This window comes from Amblyraja radiata, chromosome 3, assembly GCF_010909765.2.
Source record: "Amblyraja radiata isolate CabotCenter1 chromosome 3, sAmbRad1.1.pri, whole genome shotgun sequence".
NCBI lineage: Eukaryota > Metazoa > Chordata > Chondrichthyes > Rajiformes > Rajidae > Amblyraja > Amblyraja radiata.
In genome coordinates, this window is record NC_045958.1 from 113,423,758 (window position 1) to 113,430,802 (window position 7,045).

Sequence of the window (7,045 nt, forward strand, 5' to 3'; positions counted from 1 at the left end):
TTTCCTATAACATGGTGCCCAGAACTGAACACAATATTCTAAATGTGGTCTAACCTTATACAGCTGCAACATGACCTCCCAACTTCTATACTCAATACTCTGACTGATGAAGGCCAAAGTGCCAATAGCCTTTTTGACCACCTTATCTATCTGCAACTCGACCTTTGAGGAACCATTCACCTGTACTCCTAGATCCCTCTACTCTACAACACTACCCAGAGGCCTACCATTCACTGTGTAGGTCATGCCCTTGTTAGACATCCTAAAATGCAACACCTCACACTTCTCTGTAACACCTCACAATTCTCTCGTGTTCAGTATTTGGTAACCACCATGTGATCTCTGCTACACTGGAGAAACCAAGTGCAGATTGGGTGACTGCTTTCTCCAGGATGTCTTTCTCCAGGGTTGATCCAGAGTTTCAGTATGCAATGTAGTCAATCAGGACTGTAGACTATGCTGTGGACCCAGGAAAGGTCCCAACTTGAAATATTGCCTATACAAGTTCTCCAGAAATGCTGCCTGGCCCGCTGAGATACAAGGTTCCACTTCTGCCAAAATGGTGATATATGTGGATTCTTTCTCTAACCGGTGGGTGGGTTCATCTCCTTTTGTGGGTGACGTGGTCATCGCTCAGTCACCAAAAGGAAAATCTTTTTCACCCAGAGAGTTGTGAATCTGTGGAATTCACTGGAATCCACAGAAGGCAGTGGAGGCCAATTCACTGGATATTTTCAAGAGAGAGTTAGATATTGCTCTTGGGGCTAACGGAGTCAAGGGATATGGGGTACTGATTTTGGATGATCAGTCATGATCATATAGAATGGCGGTGCTGGCTCGAAGGGCCGACTGGCCTACTCCTGCCGCTATTTTCTATGTTCCTATGTTTCTACATGGACAGGTACATGGATCGGTCAGGTTTAGAGGGATTCGAGCCAAATGCAGGCAGGCAAGACTAGTGCAGATGGGGCATCAGGGACAGCATAGGCAACTTGGGCCAAAGGCTCCATGTATGGCTCCATGACTCTATTGCTTGCATTTGCTGAGGAATCATTAGCAGAAACATCGATGGGGTCAGCTCAACCACTGTGATGGTACAATTGTTAATCATTCAGCCAAAATGAATGGATGGATTTTCTGGTTGTTTACCTATTCCTCCCCAGTATCAAGGTGTCTGTGGGTATTTATCTTGGCATTGTTTTAATTATTTCACCCCAAAGTACCAAATGACTTCCGACAGCGGTTGTGGCCCTTAGGAGATGTCCAGCAGCTTCTTTTAAACTTACTGCGATACTTGTTTAGATACAGCCCACCTAGTGCGCACCGTCCAGCGATCCCGGCACATTAACACTACCCTACACACACACACACACACTAGGGACAATTTTACATTTACTGCAAGCAAATTAGCCTACAAACCTGTACGTCTTTGGAAGGGTGGGAGGAAAGCGAAGATCTCGGAGAATGTACAAACTCCGTGCAGCAGCACCCATAGTCAGGATCGAACCCGGGTCTCCGGCGCTGTAAGGCAGTACCTCTACCGCTGCGCCACCGTGCCGACCCTTGTGTCTTCTGAAAATACTCTTAATTAATGTGCACAACTACAGGTGGCACAGTGATTATGAAAGCAAAACTTTTTGCAGTTTCCGCCAAAAATATTTTCCCTGTGGCATCTGGTCAAATTGGTGCAAGCTTCACACAGCATCACTTCAGTGCACATTTACATGCAAGAATGAATTTCTACTCCAAGGCCTCATTCGTTCAATAACTCACTCAGCTGTCAGTCCAGTTTTATGTGCTGATGTCTGACATAAAGGCTGACCTATCCAACTCAGAGGCAAGATTATTATCAGTGAAACAAGGCCAGCATTTCAGTTGCCAATGTAAACGATGTCAGCACAGAAAGGAATGAAAACTCCACATTCTACATCACAGGATAGATGTTCCACTATTAGTATTGTGGAGCCTTTTAAGTTCCTGGGAACCATCATCTCCAAGGACCTTAAGTGGGGGGCGACCATCGACTCCACAGTCAAAAAAGCACAACAGAGGATGTACTTCCTACGGCAGCTGAGGAAGCACAATCTGCCACAGGCAATGATGGTCCAATTCTACACGGCCATCGTAGAGTCTGTTCTCACCTTCTCCATCATGGTCTGGTTTGGCTCAGCCACCAAGCACGACACCTGGAGGCTGCAGCGAATCGTCCGATCAGCAGAGAAGGTTATTGGCTGCAACCTTCCCTCCATTGATGAACTGTACACTGCAAGGGCCAGGAAGCGAGCGGGCAAGATCAACTCTGACCCCTCTCACCCTGGCCATAAACTCTTTGAATCACTTCCCTCTGGAAGGCGACTCCGGACTGTCAAAGCTGCCACATAAAAACAGTTGCTCTACTCAACAGCCAAAAATCTGTAGCCTCCCTTTGATCTGGTATTTTGTTGGTTCACATGCTTGATCAATGGTGTTTTATCATTAATGTTTTATTATTATTAATGTTTAGTGTTTTCTGAGTCATTCGTAACTGTCACTGTATGTCATGTTGTTACTTGTGGGCGGAGCACCAAGGCAAATTCCTTGTATGTGAATACTTGGCCAATAAACTTACTTACTTACATCCAAATGGTTCCATGTAACTTTTAAACAGATTGCTAATGACTTCTACTCTCCCGAAAGCACATTTCATTTATGTGCAACATTCATTTAGGCACTGACTTTAGACCATAAACTGTAGGGATGAGAGCTCGGAAATGGCCCCCTTGGCCTGCCGAGTCCATGCCGAACATAAACTCCACATTCTTCATCCTCGGATCAGTTTTCCACTGTTTACATCCAAACGGTTCCTTGCAACAATTAGACAGATTGCTAATCACTTCTATGCACCTTCAGTATAGTTTAGTTTAGATTACAGATACAGCGTGGCAACAGGCCCTTCGGCCCACCAGGTCCGCGCCGACCAGCAATCCCCGCACATTAACACTATCCAACACCCACTAGGGACATTTTTTACATTTACCAATTAACCTACAAACCTGTACGTCTTTGGAGTGTGGGAGGGAACCGAAGATCTTGGAAAAAACCCACGCAGGTCACGGGGAGAACGTGCAAACTCCGTACATAGAAACATAGATACATAGAAAATAGGTGCAGGAGTAGGCCATTCAGCCCTTCGAGCCTGCACCGCCATTCAATATGATCATGGCTGATCATCCAACTCAGTATCCTGTACCTGCCTTCTCTCCATACCCCCTGGTTCCTTTAGCCACAAGGGCCACATCTAACTCCCTCTTAAATATAGCCAATGAACTGGCCTCAACTACCTTCTGTGGCAGAGAATTCCACAGATTCACCACTCTCTGTGTGAAAAATGTTTTTCTCATCTCGGTCCTAAAAGTCTTCCCCCTTATCCTTAAACTGTGACCTCTTGTTCTGGACTTCCCCAACATCGGGAACAATCTTCCTGCATCTAGCCTGTCCAACCCCTTAAGAATTTTGTAAGTTTCTATAAGATCCTACAGACAGCACCCATAGTCGGGATCGAACCCGGATCTCCAGCGCTGCATTCGCTGTAAGGCAGCAACTCTACCGCTGCACTCCCGATGCAACATTTTCTGAATCAATGCTTTGGGAATGAAGGCAACTTGTTTCCACTCTAGTTTTGCAGTCTCTGAGGTGACTCACTGTGGGAACTGCGGACCCACAGAAGCTAAATCAGCTCACTTGCCTTTTCTGACTGCGCTGCCCACTCAACAAATTCATATCTGAATTTCTACTTCAATGGCACTTTAGCTGCACAGACCACGAATCCCCGATTACAAAAAACATCAGAGTAAGTATATTAAAACATTCATGTAAATGCAACTTTCTGTTCCTCAGGATTGGAATGAAGAAAAATCATCCTCCACCTCTCGGGAGTGCCGATGAAGAAAATGAATCAGAAATATAACACGCTGGAACGTTGTGAGAGGACTTGGCATCCATATTGAAGTTCCTCAATGCAAACGTTTTTTCTTGGTCCTACATGTATGCCCCATCCGAACACAACTGTTCTCCAACTTTTGCCAAAGCCTAATGAACTTCAATTTTATCACTGGTAGTCTTAAATAGCTCCCATTTTGGGATAAGTGCTCATGGAGCAATTGGTAACTTTTACCCAAGTTCATAAACTTGCTGCAGGGAACATGCAAGTGAAACAGTTGTTAACTTACTGAACTATCGTTCATTTTTTGCTGATTGTTAAAAGAATCTGCAACTGGATCATTTATTTCCTTGCCATCAGAACACAATCTGTAGGAATCGGTAGGAACACTTCTGATGGTAGTAAAGAAAGCAAACTCAATGCTAGTATTTATTTCAAGAGGGTTTGTAGCCAAAAACAGGGATGTAATTTTGAGGTTCTCTAAGGCCGTTTTTGGAATACTGTGAGCAATTTTTGGGCACCATCTCTGAGGAAGGATGTGCTGTCTGTGGAGAGGGTCCAGATGAGGTTTACCCAGGAATGAGTAGGTTAAGCTATGATGAGCGTTTGTCGGCACTGGGCCTGTACTCGTTGGAGTTTAGAAGAATGAGGGGGGGACCTCATTGAAACATACAGAATAGTGAAAGGCTTGGATAGAGTGGATGTGGAGCGGATGTTTCCACTAGTGGTAAAGTCTCGGACTAGAGGTCATAACCTCAGAATTAAAGGACATTCTTTTAGGACGGAGATGAGGAGAAATTTAGTTAGTCAGAGGGTGGTGAATCTGTGGAATTCTTTGCCACAGAAGGCAGTGAAGGCCAAGTCAGTTGATATTTTAAAGGCAGAGATAGATAGATTTTTGATTAGTACAGGTGTCGGAGGTTATGGGGAGAAAGCAGGAGAATGGGGTTAGGAGGGAGAGATAGATCAGCCATGATTGAATGGCGGAGTAGACAATGGGCCGAATGGTCTAATTCTACTCGTATCAATTGTGACCATATGAACACTTCCTCCTCAATAACCATTAGAACTGGTACACCTCAAAGCTGTGTTCTCGGTCCATACTCGCTCTGTACCCATGACTGTGGAGCCAGACGTAGTTTCAACTCAACCTTTAAATCACCGATGACACCACCGCTATTGGACGAATTACAGGTTAAAGTGTAAGAGGGAGATCGATCATCTGATTCAATGGTGCCAGAACTACACCTTGCGCTCAACATCAGTAATACTAAGGAGAAGTCTGAAGAAGGGTCTCGACGTGAAACATCACCCATTCCTTCGCTCCAGAGATGCAGCCCGTCCCGCTGAGTTACTCCAGCATTTTGTGTCTATCTTCGGTTTAAACCAGCATCTGCAGTTCCTTCCTACACAAGACTAAGGAGCTGATTGTTGATGTTAGAAGAGGGAGGCTACGGATCCACAATCCTGTCTTAGAGTCATAGACCGATACAGTGTGGAAACAGCCCCATCAGCCCAACTTGCCCACACAGGCCAACATGTCCCAACTCCACTAGTCCCACCTGCCTGAACTTGGTCCATATCCCTCCAAACCTGTTCTATCCATGTACCTGTCTAACTGTTTCTTAAACGTTGGGATAGTCCCCGCTTCAACTACCTCATCTGGCAGCTTGTCCCATACACCCACCACCCTTTGTGTGAAAATTTTACCCCTCAGATTCCTATTAAATCTTTTCCCCTTCATCTTGAACCTATGTCCTCTGGTCCTCGATTCCCCTACTCTTGGCAAGAGACTCTGTGCATCTACCCGATCTATTCCTCTCATGATTTTATATACCTCTATAAGATCACCCCTCATCCTACTGCGCTCCAAGGAATAGAGGCCCAGCCTACTCAACCTCTTCCTATAGCTCACACCCTTTAGTCCTCAGAACATCCTCGGAAATCTCTCTGAACCCTTTCAAGTTTGACAATATCTTTCCTATAACATGGTGCCAAGAACTGAACATAATATTCCAAATGCGGTCTCACTTATGTCTTATACAACTACAACATGACCTCCCAACATCTATACTCAATACTCTGACTGATGAAGGCCAGTGTGCCAAAGCTTTTTTGACCACCTTATCTACCTGCGACTCGATCTTCAAGGAACCATGCACCTGTACCCCTAGATCACTCTGCTCTATAACACTACCCAGAGGCCTACCATTAACTGTGTAGGCCCTGCCCTTGTTCAGCATCCCAAAATGCAACACCTCACACTTCTCTGTATTAATTTCCATCAACCATTCCTCAGCCCACCTGGCCAATCGATCCAGATCCTGCTGCAATCTTTCACAACCATCTTCACTACCTGCAAAATCACTAACTTTTGTATCATCTTCATCGACTGTTTGGAGGTGAAGGTCAACATCTTCAAGTTCCTGGGCATGGATATCTCTGAAGAGCTCTCCTGGACCCAGCACATTGATGCAATCATAAAGGAAGCCCATCGATGTCCCTACTTCCTCAGAAGATTCGGTATGTTGACGAATATTCACTTAAACCTCAGGGGCACAAGTGTAGGGTAGAGAGCATAGTGAATGGTTACATCACTGCCTGGTTTGGCAACTCGAACGTCCAGGAATTAAGGAGATTACAATAAGTGATAGACACCATCACGGGAACAGACCATCAAAGGTAGCTGCAGGAGGCATCGCCTCATGAAGGCAGACTGCATCATTAAAGACCCACTCCACGCTCTCATTTCAATCCTGCCATTGGGAAGAAGTTACAGGAATCTGAAAACCATGACAATTTACAATAGGTGCTGGACTAGGCCATTCGGCCCTTCAATGCCTTGCCGGGTCGCCTTGCCGGGTCGCCGTGCGGTAGGCTCCGGAACGCTGTGGCCGCCGACTCCCAACATCGCAGAGCTGTGGCTGCGGGCGTCCAGCCGCGGGCGGCGCTGGATTTGGAGCGCCGCGGAGCCTGGGATCGAGTTCGCCGTGGTCGGAGCTCCAACCGGCGCGGCCTGAGGTCTACGAGTGCCCCGGTCTCCGGTCTCCGGGGAGGAGGCAGCCGCTCCAGACTTTCCAAGCTGCTTGAGGAATTGTTTCACCCGACGCCAGAGTTCCATCTTCA